Below are 22,088 nucleotides of genomic sequence, written 5' to 3'. Positions count from 1 at the left end.
GATAATACTTGTGAAAGAGGATACCTATAACTATACTACGCGCAGCTAACGACCCAACCACGTGATTAAATTTGACTATTTTGATTGGTCAAACAGCTGCTCGTAACGAGAAAGAAGCTACGCGTAGCTGTTCCACGCTTTTGGCCCCCTTGGCTTGCCATAAACGCGCACATACATTCATGGTGTCATATCACATGAAAAGAACCGACATCAGTCACGGTGGACAGAGTGACATGCACTGGCTAAATATTAAATATATTAATTTTAAATAGCAATTTTCTTTGCTTTGCCTCATGTGTTCAAGTCAAACATTAAGCAGAACATACCTGACAGTGAATCAAACATTTTGTGGGAAACAAATACAATTACATTTTTATGGAAATGTTTCAATAATTGTGATTTCATTTTTTTAATGAAATCATAATTATTGTAACACATTAGGTGGAGCCGCCGTATTTAGTGTTAAGTTTGGATATTTAATTATTTCTTTATTTTCCACCCGGCCTACCCGGCGTAGTCATGCAGTCCCTCGTTTCAAGTTATGAGTTTTCGTTTCTTTTTTGTTCAGAAACCAAACAATCAGGGGATTAACAAGAGGGGCAGAACTAGTCTGCAGTCATAACATTTTAAACTACATCACAATGAAAACTACAGTGAAACCCTAAACTACGTTCTACAAATTTCTAACAAAGGGTACAGACAAAGGTATCGGTAATGACGTCAGTCAAGAGCTTAGGCAGGATAATAGGAAACCACGTGACCAAAACTAATCTTGAAACTCCTAACTTGAAACGACCGAGTGTTTTAGAACAATAATGATAATGCCATACATCATTAGCGACGATGCTTCACCTATGGTTACACTTTTGCAAGTACACGTGGAGGTGACAAATATTTGCCAAAATGCTTAAAAAACGCCTCAAAACCGGTATAATTATTAAATTCTTATCAGAACTGACATAAACTATTTTGCATCTAATCACTATTGTCTATGGTTTATTACACCTGAAAATTCATCTCAAAATCCAAGATGGCGGCCGTAAAGTGAAAATTGTCAGAAGAAGAACACTAAATCGAAGCCAAGCCATTAACATGTCTCACATGATAGGTTAATTGCATACAGATTACACCTGAAAATTCAGCTCAAAATCCAAGATGGCGGCCGTAAAGTGAAAATTGTCAGAAGAAGAAAACTAAATCGAAGCCAAGCCATTAACATGTCTCACATGATAGGTAATTGCATACAGATTAATTGGGGACTTTAAAAAATGAAGAAAAAATTCGTCTTTGGTTTCAAAATGCACAAAAGGGCAAAAATCCAAAATGGCGGATATACGAACAAATGATCAGGGCCAACACCTGATACCAGACCCCATTATAATTGAAGCTGTAACAATATCATTTGTGTAACGCCGTACATCTTAACACTTTACATAACTGAAATGTAGACATATTATAATATTCACGAGAAATATGAATCCTGATGCTCAATGCAAACGCTAGAGCTGAGTTTTAAAACCTCATGTTTTTGGCATGTTTATTTAATACTTTATTCGAAATGTCCTCAATCGATTTTTCATAATAATACAGAAGCATATCTCGATATCCTGTATGTTTGAATAAAATATTTTTCATTGTTAATTAAAAACGAAATCTAAAAGTCACCATATACCCGGTTGTTTTATGTAATGGTACCGATTTTATTCAAAATGAATTTTGATCTCGCCTTTCAGATGGGGCTTACAGTCAGTCTACTCTGAAGTACAAAGTACCGACGCGGACGCACACATTGTGCCGACTTTGGAGGCACGCATACCTGCAGCACTACGTTCTCTTAAGGGGGTACTACACCCCTGTGATAAATTTGTGACTATTTTAGCATTTTTCTCAAAAAATAATATCACACTGGTAACAAAAGTTATGTATATTATTGGGGCAAGGAATCCAATTACTACACTGAAATTTCAGTGACTCAAGACAAGCAGTTCAGTATATATGATAGGAAATGAGGTACATCCTAGCGGTACCTTATTTTTTTAATCATAAATAACGAACCGCTTGTCTTGGGTCACTGAAATTCCAGTGTAGTAATTGGATTCTTTTCCCCTATAATATACACTTTTGTTACCACTGTGTTATTAGTTTTTGAGAAAATGCAAAAATAGACACAAATTTATCGAGGGTGTAGTACCCTTTAACGCGCTGTATACGCTCGTGTTGTCACTTTGTACTTCAGAGTGGACAGACTATAGCATCTGTAAAACTGCTTTTTATAGATTTAATTGGGAAAATTTACATTTTCACCTCATCCCCCATAAAAATGTCCAGTACAGCTACTATAATACTATTGGAAACAAATCACAAACTCGGGCCGTAATTGTCTTACAGTTATAGAAATAACAGCGTGTAATATCCTCGTCTGATTTATCCATACATGTTGGGAAGCCATCGCATTGCTGATATTTGTCAATGCACATTATACCGTCATCACAAAGTACACCATTTAAACAATGACCACCCATATCTAAAAAATAAATGAAAAACATAATAGTCTGTTAAGTATGCATACACTTGTAATGAAAATAAGATTGTTTACCAATACCAATCTTACCTTGAAACTGAGAACCGTTTAATATGTTGATGACAATGTAGAATTTGTGTGGTTTTCTTTGGTACCCTGAAGTAAATCCCATCCACATTGATGACGTAGTTGAAATAATCGTCTTCGGTGCTAAACCAATGTGCTTTGGAAATTTATATGTGGTATTAGTTATATCAATGGAAATATTTCCCAAGATTAATGTGTCAAATTCATCAAGCAGTAAATCAGCAATCGTAAGAAGAAAAACGTTGCTGTCGGTAGAATCCAGAGATGTAAATATCCATGAGCAATGCGTAGTGTACGATGGATAATGTCGTGGAAAGTGCGGAGATGATAGTACATATACACCATTCTTTGGCATCGTTATTCTCTTCTTAAAACATGAGACTAAATTAAACACACAGTAAAACGTGTAGGTTGCTGCGTCAAAAGATAGGAATTGTTAACTTTCCGGAATTATACATTTGCTGTGTTTTGACGCAGCTTGTCAAAATGTAGCAACATACACCACCACATACCACAACAGCCATGAGCTGTTGTGGCGTGTGGTGAACTCAAAGACATGTAATCGTGAGTGCGCGCTGGTTCGAATCCGAACTGTTCTGATTTTTTTCTCTCCTTTATTATAGTGCCAGTTTGCCTTAGCTTCATTTCTTTATTTATTATAATATTTTCTCAGGCATGTATCCTCTGTGATTCTCACATTTAATATTTAATGTCTCACATTGACTAACGCCCTCTTTATATATATATTTATTTATTTATTTACTTAAAACTGATGCAACACTGTTGAAGTAACTAAGGCCTAAAAATTGTTTGATTGGCGTAACATAAATACATTAGGGTAGGTAGGTCGGGATTCTTTTTTAGGAGAGAAACAATATGAAATTGAACCTATATGTAAAATCACATGAACCTACAGATGAATTCTGATATTTTTGTACCTGTATCACAGTGCAATTCATCTGTGCCATCTTTACAAACTTTGTGGCCATCGCATAACATCTTCGTATCCAGCCTAACCATCCCCATCTGACAAGGAAATACAGGAAAAACATCTGAAAATATAAGTAAAAAATGTTACCCATATTTCTTTCTTTTAGCCCTTGAAGTAAACTTTATAAATCTAATAATATGTACCTAAAGTGTATGTAGCTGGGGGAAAGCCGTATTGAAGATATAGATTTTTTGCCCAATATACTTACATATCTTCAATACGAAAGATCAAAATTTTCAAATGATGGCCCGGCTTTTCCTCCCAGCCACACAAACTTTAAGTACATATCATTAGATTCATCAAGTGTACTTCGAGGACCATTAAATTTCGAAAATATCAAATGTTAATAATTTGGCATAAAATTTGTATTATATCGCGAATTTCAAAAAAAGTTATTTGAAATCAGACACGTATATCCTGAATGTGATCTATATAATACCTTGTGTAATTCGTGCAATTTGAATCCAAATGCCATCTACAATCGGTTGCACAGGGAAAACCAAGTGGACGTTTTCGTCAATAAAATGCTGATTTTGATCCAGGTCAGGCGTAGTTTTAAACCATATCCAGATTTGTGATACATTAAGGGATATAGTTTGGTTATAAAAAAATTCAACATCTCGACTAGCTATTCCTGCCAGATATGACTGTTTTGAAAAGCTGGATCCACTACCGAATACTAACGACACGCCAAAAGTAATGCTGAATTTGATTGGAGATACAAGAAACGCCCCGTTGTCTAACATGTCTACGGATGTTATTATCCACTTTGCATCTGCCATCGTTGTCCTAGGAAATAGGTGCGTAGTCAAATTGTGCGTAGTTCCTATTGGTACTGTAAAAACTTGTATGTCGGCATAGGCTGAATTAAATGTAACCATGTTTACAAAATAGTGACATCACATAACAATATAGAGGCAATGCAACCAAAAGTACTCTATTTAACGATTTCGTAGGATAGATATTTCAAATGGACATAATCAAAATGCTCAGAAGAGTCTAGATCTTCTGTGCTATGTTGTCAAATGTCACGGTTGTTTGATGGCATATAAAACTGTAATAATTTTAAGTAAAGTTGAACAATGATGGCGCTATTTATCTTAAATATTGTGTGCATCTTTACAAGAGGTAGCCACTTTTCTAATGTTATTAGAACATCAGAAAAAAGACTAACGAATGGCAAGGACATTTTCAAAAAGTTTTTATGATGAGTGTGAGTAATAACTCATATTATTTGGCTAATTTAAATTCAAAATATATGTAAATAGCGCCCATATATTATTAATTCGCACATAAATGAACATTTGTAAAAATAATTTGATATAGAAACGCAAATCTATGTTAGAAATAGCTAACACATGTATATTAGTGCGATAGCTGTTGGTATTGTCCAGGTCTAGAATTTAACATTATGTAATGTTTTGTTAGAAAAATTAATAATTGATCACATCACACAACCGTGATGTGTAGCCCATACGTTCTATTCCGTTTCCATGGCAACGGTCACACTATTTAAGGATTTATAATATATTTTAAACCAAAAATTTCAAATTAAATGGAATAGAAACATCACATTTGGTTTTCCAGAATACACTGATAGCCAGAATAGAGTCAAGTGACTCTTAACTTAAACTAGTAAGTACTGATTCTCAAAAGGAGTCGGACCTGACTTTTACTACAGAGTCAATTGACTCTACTCGTGGAGTCAATTGACTGTTCATTCAGAGTCATCGACGCGGCATCCCTAGCAACGACCAATTCCACAGTGCATTTTGCATTATGCTGCTCTCTGCTGCTGTTCATCATACTGGTCATTCGCGCGGTGTATTATATACTGCTCCAAGAAAGTATCCTTACACTTGGAAAAATAATCACAAATTTGTTTTGTTCAATAGATGCACTATCTAATCCGGCACATTTTGACACCCCATTGAATCCAATGTGACTTCAAGAAGCAAAGTTACAAGGATTTGATTAGACGAAGGTCCAGTTTTAAAAGTGACACACTGGCCTATTCAAAATTCCACAGACTAGACATTTGGTTTAAGAGTGGTAAATGGTTAATTTGTGTGTGCCTTTAATTTAAAACAAACGGAACAAAAGAAAACTGAAACAAAAGAGCTGAATAAAATGCACGTTATGAAAGGTACAGAGAAGTAAAAACTGAAATGAATACTGCTTTAAATAAAGAAGAAACTGTGTTGTCTCTTTGTTGCGCTTGTTGGAATCTTTTTGCGCCTTGTATGGGCCAATTTGTCACTTTCAAAAAAGACCTTCGTTTATTCAATTTCTTGAAACTTTACTTCTGGAGGTCACATTGGATTCAATGTGGTGTCATAATGTGCAGGAATAGATAGTGCATCTATTACAAAAACAAATTTACCCAAATATGGTTCAGTTTTGAAATAGTGATTATTGTCCAAGTGTAAGGCTACTCAGTATATATGGGTGTTTCAACAGTGTGTGATTTGGTAATTTGAACTTGAGCTGGATTCCACAGGAATTTTTACGTTGGCTAATTTTAGCATTATAATCGCACATTTTGAGCGCTTCACTCGCTAAACGTCCCGGTAAAGTCATTTTGGTAACTGGCCAACTTTGTAAGTAGTCATAGTTACGTGAATTTACAACCGTATGACAAAACAGGCGAAAAAAGTAACTTTTTGCACAAAATTTGCAATTTATAGAGAATCGACCATTGCTCATTCAGGTGACTCTAGTATATGAACAATGTAAGTGTGCTTTTTCATTTAATGACATAAAATTTTTAAAATATTGTAAGGAACACTTGAGGTTTGGACTTTTAAACCCTACATTTTGGTCTAAAAATGTGCTTGGATAGGGAGTTTTCAACAGATTTTCCACATTCGCCTTACTATAACAGTGAATTGTGTTATCTGCTGACCTAGTGACTAAAAGTGTTTTTAGGGGGGAAGTCTTATCTTTCGTTTGATATAAAACAATTCTAATTGGATGAAGGGAACACTTGAGGTTTCGACAAAAACCAATCAAAGAGGCCCATTTTTAGCTAGAAGCTTCACAGCTCCTACATTGCTATGCACTCAACCGTGTAGTGTAATCAAAGACTGGGGTGGAGACATTCACTGTTTGTTGTTCTCTGCTTGGAAGCGCTTGGGACGAAAATGTGTGCTCAGGTGTATCGAGGTGGAAAATGTGCGCATGATGGTTTATAAGAGAATCGTTTTTGTATAGAAACCTTTCCATATGACCTGGGCTCCTTTGCCTTGGGATAAATTGTATGTACAAATAGAGAGCTCCCTCAAAAATCCCAACAAGAACTCAGGGTACTAGTGTGCCCTTATTCCTGGTGGTATTTTCATCGGAGGGCACTTTAAGTTTGTGTCTAAAATTTCAGTTATGTCAAGGGAGCCCATAGCGCCATTAGGCAAACGTTTACGGTATTTATAAATACACATGTGACCCATGGGTACGACATACCAAGACCAGCAAACGTGACCAAATCCTCATGCCATTGAAAATGATAGGAATTCTTTGGATATATATCATCAAATTTAAGTATTGATTGAATGGCGAAATTATTACACATGGTGGATTCCGAATTTGTAAAATATGTGGCCGTACACTAAATTGTATTCTGCAAATTGTATTCTGAGTTACAGTGTAAAATGTGCGTGAAGGTCCTATTCGCAGGTACGTAAATTTGGCGAGACACGTTTCTTATTTGATAGCTTTTAAACCAATCAATAGTCCTATTGCGGAAGAGGATAATAATCTTCCTATTTCTATAAAATCCTTAAATAGGTCTTGTTTTTGTTTAAATCCTGTTCCAAGTGGTGGATTACAAAGCATTTTATTTTGTCTAGGTATGTATAACCAGCAATTAACAATGAGAGGACATTCCTGAACCTCGTTGACTTAGGGATGATTTGAAATGTCCGCAAATTATGACTGTATGACACATGTAGAACCGAAAAAAGGTACCATTTTGTTTTACGGAGCAGAGTTCAACAAACCATAACCCCGCTTCTGGATATCGTTTGAATATACCATTTTAAAGCTTATGATATCTATTTTCTAAACACGAAATAAAATAAAATTGACCGGGGTCGACTTTACGGCTGATTCATAGTGTCCGGTCACATATGTTATCAAAAAAGTATTTGCCGAAGTAAAAAAATATTTATCGACGGAATCGTTTAAAATATAATCACAAAGTTGAACAAAAAAGACAATTTTGCTGCACAGTAGTCTCGTGTTGTTTACCGCCTTTGCATTCAAATGTACATGTACAGGAAAACCACCCGCGATGTAGAAGGTCACTTCGAGACTTACTGTCTACAAGCTGCTTATGGCAGCGCAGAGGTGCGTATTTATAGATATGTATATGGCAAGTATATTGCACAATAGAACAGATAGAACCAGGTTTCTCGGTTGAGAAACCTGGTTTATCAAAAACTATGACAATCAAATTCGAAAAACTTGGTTTTTTGACTGAAAGTTTTTCAGTGAAAACCTAAGTTTATCGGCGAAAAAACAAGTTTTTCGGTCGATAAACTTGGTTTTTCAAAAACTATGACAATCGAATTCGAGAAACCTGATTTTTCGATTGAAAAACCAGGTTTATCGGTGTTTATCGATTTAAAAACCAGGTTTATCAAAACAAACTATGACAATCGAATTGAAAACCAAGTTTATCGGCGTAAAATCATCTTTCTCGGTCGATAAATCTGGTTTTTCAAAAACTATGACAATCGAATTCGAAAAAGTTGTTTTTTCGATTGAAAACCCAGGTTTATCAAAAAAACTATTACAATCGAATTGAAAAACCAAGTTTATCGGCGAAAAACCAGGTTTCTCGGTCGATAGACTTGGTTTATTAAAAACTATGACAATCAAATTTGAAAAACCTGGTTTTTCGATTGAAAAACCAGGTTTATCATATCGAAAAACCAAGTGTATCGATTCGATTGTCATAGTTTTCGATAAACTCGGTTTATCAGTCGAAAAACCAAGTTTAACAAAAAACTCTATTGTGCAATATGCTTGCCATATAAGAATCTATAAATATAGTCGAAGAATACTGAAAACCCTGTCAGTTATTTTTGTTTGCTGTGTGTTTGATGCCGCTATGACAGAGGCTTCCTGACTCACCACAATTCTTTTCATCTGATTCGTCAAAACAATTGTTGAAAGTATCGCACACTTGATGTGGATATAAACATACGTGTCCTTTTACAACGCTTTCACACTGGAAATCTTCTTCACATATATCTAAACAAACAAAAAAGGAAGAAAAAGATGATTGAATACTACTACTGCTACTAATAATAATAATGATAACACAAATAATAATAATAATAATAATAATAATAATAATAATAATAATAATAAATAATAACACTAACAATAATAATAATAATAACAATAACAATAACAATAACAATAATAATAATAATAATAATAATAATAATAATAATAATAATAATAATAATAATAATAATCATAATAATAATAATAAAAAGAAGTGGCCAGACGTTAGCGATGTACCGACATTTAATTAGCCGCAAGCCAAATCAATATTAAGGTTAGGCATGCTCAATTATCACAATCTAAATTTAAGGTTAGTTGTGTACAGTGTTGGCCAGCCAGGAGGATTTACTTTTTCATAGTAAAAACTATTTAAAGAATTCGAAGACGTCTCGGAGTACTAAAATTGTAGTGTAATGAGAGTGAGATGACAGACTTCTATGAGATGGTACAAGGAGTTATGGATAGTATACCTAGAAGAGACTTACTCATCGTACTGGGGGATTGGAATGCTAAGATTGGCAAAATGAAGGAGAAAACTGGGTGTATAGGCCAATATGGACTTGGGATCAGAAATGAACGTGGAGACAGACTGGAGGAATTTTGTGAAGCTAATAACCTAGTCATTGGGAACACGTTATTTCAGCAGCATCCACGGAGACTGTGGACTTGGATGAGCCCAGGAGATAGAACAAGAAACCAGATCGATTACATCATGGTCAGGAAGAGGTGGAGAACATCACTCCAAAATGTCAGACACGACCAGGCGCTGACTGTGGTAGTGACCATCAGCTACTTGTAGCCAAAGTAAAACTAAAACTGAGAGCTAAGAGAGACAATGCACCACCTACCAGGTATGATGTTGACAACATTCCCACTCAATATTCAGTAGATGTGAAGAACAGGTTTGATGAGTTACTGAAAGTTAATGAAGAGGAGCAGACCCCAAATGAATTGTGGGAAGACATGAAAGAAGCAGTCCAGAGCACAGCAAAGAAGTACATCCCTAGAAAGATGAAACGGAAACAGCCGTGGATCTCTCAGCAGACCTTAAACCTAGCTGATGACAGGAAGAGAGCAAAGGCAGATGGAGGAAAGGAAGAATGGGCACGCTTAAACAAAGAGGTCTCCAAAAGTGTTAAGGAGGACAAAAGAAACTACATCGAAAGGAAGTGTGTGGAAATGGAAAGATGTAAGGGTGACTCAAAAATAGCTTTTGGTATTGCCAAAGAACTTACCAAGAAGTGGACCCCCAGGATGGATGTTATAAATGATGAGAAAGGTAACACTCTTACCGAAAGTGTAGACATCAAAAGGCGATGGGTTCAGTATAGTTCCCAGCTGTTTGAGGCACAAGATGACAAGGTGTATGTACAGTGTGAAACGAGTGAGGAAGAACCTCCACCATTGAGATCTGAAGTTGAGCTTGCCATGGAACAAATGAAAAATGCTAAGTCACCTGGCATTGATAATGTAGCTTCTGAGTTGTGGAAGGCAACTGGGAAAGAAGGGATAGACCTAATGTGGCGTCTATGTGGTATCATCTGGAAAAAGAAGAAATGGCCGAGAGACTGGTGCAGGGCAGTATTTATTCCACTGCCAAAGAAGGGAAATTTGAAAGAGTGTGCCAATCACCGGACCATCAGCCTGATTTGTCATGCAAGTAAAGTGCTTCTGAAGATCATCATCAAGAGAATGAAGAACAAAATGGAGCAGGAAATATCTGATGAGCAGGCAGGATTTCGTGAAGGAAGGGTACTAGGGACCAAATTGTCAATATCAGGAATGTGATTGAGACATGCAGAGAGCATAGACTTCCTCTTTACATGTGCTTCATAGATTACAGTAAAGCTTTTGACTGTGTTAGCCACCCTCAGATGTGGGAAACTATGACAAAGCTGGGTTTTCCAAGTCATCTTGTGGATCTGATCAGCTGCTTATATGAAGACCAAGAATCGGCAGTCAGAACAAGTAGTGGAGACACAGATTGGTTCAAGATTGGAAGAGGCTTACGACAGGGCTGTGTGCTATCAAAACCTATTTAACATCTACTCTGAAGACATAATGAGAACAGCTTTGGAGGGGTTTGAAGGTGGAGTGAAGTTTGGCGGTACAAGAATTACTAACCTGAGGTACGCCGATGATACCACTCTTATTTGTAGCAGCAGAGTAGAGCTGATTGATCTTTTGAAGCGCATCAAAGAGGCCAGTGAAGAAAAACACCTTCTCCTGAACACAAAGAAGACAAAAATAATGGTTGTAGACAGAGAGAGAAAAAGTGATGAGTTTGTGATAGATGGACAACAGATTGAGGAGGTGAAGCAATTTGAATATCTGGGTTCAATGATTAACAACAGTGGTGACAGCACAACTGAAATTAAGAGAAGACTGGCGATTGCAAGGACAACTGTGCAGGGCATGTCAAGCATATGGAAAAGCAGAGGCCTATCCATTGACCTCAAGGTACGCCTACTTCGTGCAACTGTGTTTTCCATTGCCACTTATGGATGCGAGTCTTGGGCTATGACCAAGAATGATAGGAAAAGAGTAGATGCTTTTGAGATGTGGTGTTACAGGAGGCTTCTACGAGTGACATGGAAAGACAGGAGAACAAATTCCTGGATCCTTGACAAGATTGGTACAAGTCTAACCATCAGAAGCGGCATAATGGAGAGAAAGCTGAAGTACTTTGGCCATATTGTCAGGAAACATGGAGGTGTAGAAAAACAGATTTTGCAAGGGGCCATGGAAGGCAACGAGGAAGAGGACGTCCACCAACATCTTGGACTAATGACGTGAAGCTGGTTTCTAACCAGGGAATGCAAGGTGCAACACACTTGGCATCGGATCGAGTGAGATGGCGTACTCTTGTGAAGACCACAGCAGCGCTACACAGCGCCACCTGACACAGAGAGAATGAATATCTGATGTAATTTTAACCAATGAACAGAAATATTTGTGTGATCCATCACAAACAATCAATCAATCAAAATCATGTTCATGGTCTTTTTATTAATGTGTGCTCTCCTTTTTGTACTGTGGTACAAACCAATCAAGGAAATAATGTCCCCATTTATTAGAACCGACGGCAATACTGACTAAATTTTAGAAGCTCGTTTTGGGGGAACATTTCGATGAATCTTCCATAACAAACAAAATGTTTTGTTATATTATCGATATCTTGAGCGTCGAACGTTATTTTGGACATGTAACTACCTACATAATTTCTCAACTTTCCGCCACTTGCTAGCCAACATCAATTCCATTCCAAATTAAAGCTACTTTTGAAAAAACCGATGTTTTTGGCGTTCAAGTCGCCATCGAAACCCTTTCAATTCCAGACCGACAAGTTTGTATAAATAGCCTTGCGGACATTGTTGACGTCATTTTATTACGTAAGATCTCATTGCTTTATTGACATTTATTTTATTAACATTCAAACCTGATGGGTTCGAGTCCATGTGTATTTGTATTTCGTGACCTTTGACCCACATTCGAAGCTAAAATAAATCGAAAGCTTTTGCTAGTGGTTACCCTGCCCGTGTTAGCCGTACTTAGAAGATTGTTAATCATGTTAATCATAATTACATGATTGTAACAGCTCTTATTTAAAAAAAAATCGAATTTTCCAAAGCGCAAAAATGTGAAATGTGTAAAAATGGTGCACCAAATGGCTTCAATAAGGTCTTCATATTTGAAAAATTTCCAACATCTCAGGGGGGGCACACCCCACCTCCGACACCATTCAGTTTCGCGCCTCCCGGGTTATGGAGTTCTGTATACTATACTTGGGGAGCCAAATCCCATATTTTGTTAGCAACTGACATGTTGAGTTATAAAAAGTTGGCATAATTAGGTCTTTTGGTCTATTGCCATTTGGTCTAATACCATTTCGTCTAATTCCCGTTTAGTCTATTCAATTGGTCTATTACCAGAAAGGCTAATTGCCACTTAGTCTAATAATCATAATAGTCTAATAGCCATTTAGTCTAATATTGTTTGGTCTAATAACCGGTATGTCTACTAACCATATAGTCTAATAACCATTTGGTCTAATATTTCTTTAATAACCATTCGGTCTAATAACCGTTTGGTCTAATAATCGTTAAGTCTAATACTCGTATGGTCTAATAACCAGTTAGTCTAATACCATTTCGTCTATTTATTAATAAACTAAATGCTTGTAAGACTAAATGGTTTGTAGACCAAATGGATATTAGACCAAATTGCTATTAGACCTATTGGTTATAGACCAAATGGGTATTAGACTAAATGGTTGTTAGACTAAATGGTTTTAGACTTATTGAATATTAGACTAAATGGTTATCGGACCAAATGGTTATCGGACCAAATGGTTAAAGGACCAAATGATTATTGGACGTAGTTGTTATAGACCTAATGGGTTTAGACGAAATGGATGTAGACGAACTGGATATTAGCCCAAATGGTATTAGACCAAATGGCAAATCCCCGGTCTTTTCTATGGGTCATGGGCAATAACTTCTCAGTCTTCTGGGTGGCCAACTGCATCAATCCTCTACAGGGAGTCACAGCATGGGGTCAAAGGTTACTTGGGGGTAAAATTTCAAAATTGCTCGAAACCCCACCAAAGTTTCCTCTAGTCATAAGGATTCGGAAACAATGTAGTACTTTGACCTACCTGTGACGTGTGGTTGAGCTATAAGCAAAAAAGGTCAAAGGTCAAATTTTGACCTCCACAGGGGAAAATATCGTAAAATGCTCCGATTTAAACAAAGATGTCTCAAATTGTTCCCCTTTAAAAAACCATTTCAAAATAAAGAAACGTTTGCCATCTTAATACCCTGATGAGCTCTATTGACCCTGACATATTTTTGCTACGTAACCTATGTGACAAAATATCTTAGGTGATGCAAACTTTGACCTTTGACCTTTTTGCTTATAACTCAAGAACCGTACGTCACATGTAGGTCAAACTATACTTTTTCTGAATCCTTATGACTAGAGGAATACGTTGATGAGATATAAAACAAGATTTGAGCAATTTTGAAATTTGACCCCATGTAAGCTTTGACCCCATGCTGGGACACCCTATAGAGGATTGATTTAGTTGGCCACCCAGAAGTTATTTCCTTTGACCCATAGAAAACACCCATATAGGCCAACCTTTTATAACACGCCATGTCGTTTCAAATGGTTTGGCTCCCAAGGTGTATGCTGTGTGACGGCACACACCGACATCGCCCGGTTAATAATTACATTATACAACCAGAGACACTGAAATGAATACACGGGATCGATACACGTAAATGTGCTATGCACGATTGATATTCAGACGATAAATCTTTGGATACCGGGGTGGAAAATGATGAATATCTCCCGTAAATAATTTCGTATAAAGAAACCAGATGTGGTTCCTTGCACTTGAATATATATTTTGAACAGATATGATAGTCGTTAGTTTGCGTCTTGAGAGAGTAGCTTGCGTCTTGAGCTGAAAAAGTGACCAAAATTCAAGATTTTAAATAGCGCAGCGTAGACCCTCGTGGAGGTAGTCTTGGGCCAGACTGTATGTGGCTATCACGAACATAGAGGATCGACGAGTGTCAGACCGACTGACACAAACTGGCTGTGTAGGAGACTATCGTAGAGGCAGTCTATAAGCAGATGACAATGGCGAATGTATGCTCGCTGACTGTACAGAGGTCAGTCACAGTCCTTCAGTCCTTCAGCCCACTATGCATTTAAAAACTATTAAACAGGTGGGAACACAATGGCCATGCGTGGCTGTGGATTCAACCTACCATGGCATTTTCTGCCATGAAGATATCGGGGCGATGAAACTGTGCGGCATCTGGAACAGGAGGCAAGTGTGTCATCACCGGTGTGAAAATTCCATTTACCAAGTTCCAGCCACAGTTCGCCCCACTATCAAAAGATATATTCAAAAGCTGTACAATGCAAGCCGCATAATACCTTTCATAATTGCTTCTCGTTGAATGGTTAAAAAGAACCCGTTATCAACTGTCTTATGCTGGAATATACTATAGCGGTTCGATGCAATTACAAACGCTATCCACATGCTCTCACTGCTACCCGATATACCAATACCAACTTCTTTTGGATAATCACCACGTATAGGTGTCCCTTTTTGTCCAGTAATACCGTAAACAGCTGTATTAAATGATGGTAATGTCCCATAACCTACTCCTATGGTGTCCTCGTAGGATATGTTGGTTACTATTGGATGTACAATAAACATACCACCATCGTTTGATGAAATTATTTGATAGCACAAAGGAAAGCTAACATCCTCCAAGTCATAGATGGAATAAACACTTGGAAAATTTGGTGATGACATGGAAATCTTATCATCTTCGACAATCGTTAGTGAATCATACGAATGGCAGATATCTAAGGATAAATAAGAGAGGTCATACAAATTTTTGTTAGGTATACAGACTTGACTCTTGAGGCCATACAAATATTTGTTAGGTATACAGACTTGACTCTTGAGGTCATACAAATTTTTGTTAGGTATACAGACTTGACTCTTGAGGTCATACAAATTTTTGTTAGGTATACAGACTTGACTCTTGAGGTCATACAAATTTTTGTTAGGTATACAGACTTGACTCTTGACATACAAATTTTGACTATACAGACTTGACTCTTGAGGTCATACAAATTTTTGTTACGTATACAGACTTGACTCTTGAGGTCATACAAATTTTTGTTACGTATACAGACTTGACTCTTGAGGTCATACAAATGTTTGTTACGTATACAGACTTGACTCTTGAGGTCATACAAATTTTTGTTAGGTATACAGACTTGACTCTTGAGGTCATACAAATTTTTGTTACGTATACAGACTTGACTCTTGAGGTCATACAAATTTTTGTTAGGTATACAGACTTGACTCTTGAGGTCATACAAATTTTTGTTAGGTATACAGACTTGACTCTTGAGGTCATACAAATTTTTGTTAGGTATACAGACTTGACTCTTGAGGTCATACAAATTTTTGTTAGGTATACAGACTTGACTCTTGAGCTTGGGCCTCATTGTTAAAACGTGATTGTGAATATTAAATTATAATATAATTATAATGTTCTTAATATTCGAATAAAGCATACAATCTTTGGTAGATAAACAGAGTCGTAAAACAAAACAAAATGTTGTAAGGGCCCGGAGCTTAATCTCGCCGACCATGTCAACGTCGTCTCGGAGCATTTCGATGGCTCTCCTGTGTCTTGCTGTTTCAAGACGCAGCGCGCCGATGAATCAATATAGTGTGGCCATATCCTTTACGTCTTCACGAGCAATGGAGGGCATCGACTTCGCAAAATCTTGTTATCGTCTTGCTCTGTGGTTTGTCATTCATTGTCCGAAATCTTTATATTAATTTTTTATTACAATACTTACTTGAATTTTTGAAACTCATAGCTCGACCAATGGGCCCAATCGATCCAATTTTATATCATTATTATGTTTTTAGAATCTTAGTCCATATACTTTGTACAGAGTTAAAGAGTCCGATTTTTTCACACACTTTGACTCAAAACATGGATTGTATTCATTGATTACAGCCCAATTGGTTACAATACTCACTATGAGATTTAATATTGCCATAGCAGTACTAACAACAATGTACATTAATCCACCCAATTGGGCACCATACTCACTATGAAGAAATGGCAACACTGGCTACAACCAAACTGAAAACTGGTTTTGATGAATTAACTGCAGTGCAGCAGGGACATAAATCCCAGTGGACTTCTAACTCAAAAATCATTTGTTTTAGAAATATTATTGAAGTAGAAAAAAGATGACAGCCAGTGTTTGGAGCAAGTTTTTCAAGATTGTTCATAATTTTAGAGTTAAGTAGAATGCATGAGAAGGGAGACAAGGCCAAGGGAAGTAAGCTTACAAAAGTAAGCTTATTTAAGAAGTTGCACAAGACATGCATATACATGTATGTGTTTGCAATTTGCATTGTGTGAAGCTAGAAAGGTAGGTTTATCAACAAATCACAAAGCTTAGCCTCAGCCCAAGGCTTAGCCTAGTTCTTCATCAGCTCAATGTATTTGTAGTGTTGTTCTGAACTGCTAGCCTATGTAGCTGCCAGGTCTATGACTATGTGAGGAGAAATTTAATTCTTGAATACAAAACTCATGCATTAATCAGCTGAATTTAAGCCCAAACCTAGTCTTAGGCCTAGCCTAATGCTGATATCATGTCTTCTATCTCTAGCTGTTTCATCATGCCGCTAGTACTTTTTAGTTTTATGAGCGGTATGAATATGAAAGCCAATGTTGCTGCTTAGCACCGCCTCATACGGTACGTCAGAGCGGCGCAGCTCCCGAGTTGACTTGAAATTGAATTCATCTCCTAGACCGGGTCCTAGACCAAGGTCCTAGCTATCGCTTTTTTGGGTAAACTGGTAGAGTGATTGATAGGCACGGTGAAGTTGGCTCGAGATTAGAGATTAGAAATTAGACATTCGTTATTACGTTGAATATTACACTTTTAATCGTTTTTCTGCATCGATCAAGGGTACTGGAGTCATTTGAGACCGTTTTTGGACTTTCAAAAATTTTGGCCCAAAAATTTCAAAATTTTTGAACTTCGTTATTTGGGCGTAAAACCCACTTTCATGCACGGTCAAGTGTTCTCGAGTATTTTTACACCATTTTTGGACATTCAAAAATTTAGCCAAAAATTTCAAAATTTTTGAACTTTCGTTATTTAGGCAAATTTCGACCTAATAACCACTTTTATGTATCGATCAAGTGTTCTGGAGTAATTTGACACTATTTTTGGACATTCAAAAATTTTGGCCAAAAATTTCAAAATTTTTGAACTTCGTTATTTTTGATAAATTTCGACCTAAAACCCACTTTTATGCATCGGTCAAGTGTCCTAGAGTATTTTTAAACCATTTTTGGACATTCAAAAATTTTAGCCAAAAATTTCAAAAATTTTGAAATTCGTTATTTTTGGTGAATTTCAAAATTTTTGAAATTCGTTATTTTTGGTGAATTTCACCCCACTTTTATGTATCGGTCGAGTGTTCTCGAGTATTTTTACACCATTTTTGGGCATTTTCAAAAATTTTTGAACTTCGTTATTTAGGCGAATTTCGACCTAATAACCACTTATATGTATCGATCAAATGTTCTGGAGTAATTTGACACTATTTTTGCACATTCAAAAATTTTGGCCAAAAATTTCAAAATTTTTGAACTTCGTTATTTTTGATAAATTTTGACCTAAAACCCACTTTTATGCATCGGTCAAGTGTCCTCGAGTATTTTTACACCATTTTTGCGCATTCAAAAATTTTGGGCGAATTTTGACCTAAAACCCACTTTTATGCATCGGTCGAGTGTTCTCGAGTATTTTTACACCATTTTTGCCAAAAATTTTGAAATTCGTTATTTAGGCGAATTTCGACATAATAACCACTTTTATGTATCGATCAAGTGTTCCGGATTATTTTTACACCATTTTTGGACATTCAAAAATTTTAGCCAAAAATTTCAAAATTTGTGAACTTCGTTATTTAGGCGAATTTCAACCTATATAAAAACCACTTTTATGCACCGATCAAGTGCCATGGAGTCATCTGACACCACCTTTTGACATAAAAAAAATTTTGGCCCAAAAATTGCATTTTTAGACATTCGAGATTAGAAATTAGACATTCATTATTCCGTAGAATTTCGATCTAAAATTCACTTTTCTACACCGATCACGTGTCATGGAGTCATCTGACATCATTTTTAGAAATTCGACACCACTTTAGACATTCGAAAAATTTTGACCAAAAAATCTCAATTTTTAGACATTCGTTATTCCGCAGAATTTCGAATTAAAAACCACTTTTCTACACAGCTCACGTGCCCAGGAGTAATATGACACCATTTATGACCTTCTCGAAAATATTTGACCCAAAAAATTGCACTTTTAGACAAAATAATCTCAATTATTTCGCAGAATTTCGATCTAAAAACACTTTTCTACACAGATCACGTGTCTAGGAGTAATATGACACCATTTTTTACCTTCCCGAAAATATTTGACCCAAAAAATGGCATTTTTAGACATTCGAGATTAAAAAATAGACATTCGTGATTTCCGAAAATTTTCATATAAAAACCACTTTTCTACACCGATCAAGTGCCATGGAGTCATATGACACCAGTTTTTGACATCAAAAAATTTTTGGACCAAAAAATTGCATTTTTAGACATTCGAGATTTGAAATTAGACATTCGTTATTCCGCAGAATTTCGATCTAAAATCCACTTTCCTACACCGATCACGTGTCATGGAGTCATTGGACATCATTTTTAGACATTCGACACCACTTTCGACATTCGAAAAATTTTGACCAAAAAATCTCACTTTTTAGACATTCGTTATTTCGCAGAATTTCGATCTAAAAAACACTTTTCTACACAGATCACGTGTCTAGGAGTAATATGACACCATTTTTTACCTTCCCGAAAATATTTGACCCAAAAAATGGCATTTTTAGACATTCGAGATTAAAAAATAGACATTCGTGATTTCCGAAAATTTTCATATAAAAACCACTTTTCTACACCGATCAAGTGCCATGGAGTCATATGACACCAGTTTTTGACATCAAAAATTTTTGGACCAAAAATTGCATTTTTAGACATTCGAGATTTGAAATTAGACATTCGTTATTCCGCAGAATTTCGATCTAAAATCCACTTTCCTACACCGATCACGTGTCATGGAGTCATTGGACATCATTTTTAGACATTCGACACCACTTTCGACATTCGAAAAATTTTGACCAAAAAATCTCACTTTTTTAGACATTCGTTATTTCGCAGAATTTCGATCTAAAAACACTTTTCTACACAGATCACGTGTCTAGGAGTAATATGACACCATTTTTGACCTTCCTGAAAATATTTGACCCAAAAAATTGCATTTTTAGACATTCGAGATTAGAAATTAGACATTCGTGATTTCCGAAATTTGTCATATAAAACCCACTTTTCTACACCGATCAAGTGCCATGGAGTCATCTGACACCACTTTTTGACATCAAAAAATTTTTGGCCCAAAAAAATGCATTTTTAGACATTCGAGATTTGAAATTAGACATTCGTTATTCCGCAGAATTTCGATCTAAAATCCACTTTCCTACACCGATCACGTGTCATGGAGTCATTGGACATCATTTTTAGACATTCGACACCACTTTCGACATTCGAAAATTTTGACCAAAAAATCTCAATTTTAGACATTCGTTATTTCGCAGAATTTCGATCTAAAAAACACTTTTCTACACAGATCACGTGTCCAGGAGTAATACGACACCATTTTTGACCTCCCCAAAAATATTTGACCAAAAAAAATGCATTTTTAGACATTCGAGATTAGAAATTAGACATTCGTGATTTCCGAAAATTGTCATATAAAAACCACTTTTATACACCGATCAAGTGCCATGGAGTCATTTGACACCACTTTTTGACATCAAAAATTTGTTGACCCAAAAAATTGCATTTTTAGACATTCGAGATTAGAAATTAGACATTCGTTATTTCGCAGAATTCCGATCTAAAAACCACTTTTCTACACTATACATAAGAGTTGTTTTTAGGTAGAAATTTGGCCAAATAACAAAGATACAAAATTTTGACATTTTTGGCCAAATTTTTTAATGCTCCAAAATGGTGTCAAAAGACTTAAGAAGACTTACACTATACATAACAGTTGTTTTAGGCCGAAATTTGGCCAGATAACGAAGATACAAAATTTTGAGTATTTTGGCCAAAATTTTCGGATGTCTAAAAATAAAAGTAAAAAAAATGTAGAAGACTTGAACTATACATAAGAGTTGTTTTTAGGTAGAAATTTGGCCAAATAACGAAGATACAACATTTTGACATTTTTGGCCAATTTTTTTAATGCGCCAAAATGGTGTCAAAAGACTTAAGAAGACTTAAGCTATACATAACAGTTGTTTTTAGGTCGAAATTTGGCCAGATAACGAAGATACAAAATTTTGAGTATTTTGGCCAAAATTGTCAAATGTCCAAAAATAGTGTCAAAAAACTATAGAAGACTTGAACTATACATAAGAGTTGTTTTTAGGTAGAAATTTGGCCAAATAACGAAGATACAAAATTTTGACATTTTTGGCCAAATTTTTTAATGCTCCAAAATGGTGTCAAAAGACTTAAAGCAATATTATAACATTTTCAAAAAAATAGATTAGCATTTCTTTGCCATAAAATGTTAGCTTTTACTGTCAGATATATCCCTTTTATTTTTGAGCCGAACAACTACGGCAAAGCAAAGAAAATTGGAATTTACTACCAGCGCACGTGTCGCCAATACATACCACTCCTTCGGTCATGTTGTGGTACGACCCTTTGTTGTGTATATCACCGTCGCCCACGCCGCGTACATACTGTGTGTTATGAACATCGTGTATGCGTTCGACTAACGATTCCATCGTAATAATAAATGGCTGAATCAGCCTTTTATTCAAAATCTCTGATTTTGACAAAACTACAACACCTAGAGTCTTGATTTTTGCAGGGTATATTGGTTTAATAAAGTACAATTTAATCGTGTAAAAAATGAATTAAAAAATTCAGTGAGGGCGTCCTCCTCAGCAAATGTTATAATATGGCTTTAAGAAGACTTAAACTATACATAACAGTTGTTTTTAGGCCGAAATTTGGCCAGATAACGAAGATACAAAATTTTGAGTATTTTGGCCAAAATTTTCGGATGTCTAAAAATGGTGTCAAAAAAATGTAGAAGACTTGAACTATACATAAGAGTTGTTTTTAGGTAGAAATTTGGCCAAATAACGAAGATACAAAATTTTGACATTTTTGGCCAAATTTTTTTAATGCTCCAAAATGGTGTCAAAAGACTTAAAGCAATATTATAACATTTTCAAAAAAAATAGATTAGCATTTCTTTGCCATAAAATGTTAGCTTTTACTGTCAGATATATCCCTTTTATTTTTGAGCCGAACAACTACGGCAAAGCAAAGAAAATTGGAATTTACTACCAGCGCACGTGTCGCCAATACATACCACTCCTTCGGTCATGTTGTGGTACGACCCTTTGTTGTGTATATCACCGTCGCCCACGCCGCGTACATACTGTGTGTTATGAACATCGTGTATGCGTTCGACTAACGATTCCAT

Source organism: Amphiura filiformis, chromosome 19 (assembly GCF_039555335.1).
Source record: "Amphiura filiformis chromosome 19, Afil_fr2py, whole genome shotgun sequence".
Lineage (NCBI taxonomy): Eukaryota > Metazoa > Echinodermata > Ophiuroidea > Amphilepidida > Amphiuridae > Amphiura > Amphiura filiformis.
This window is presented reverse-complemented; position numbering follows the sequence as displayed.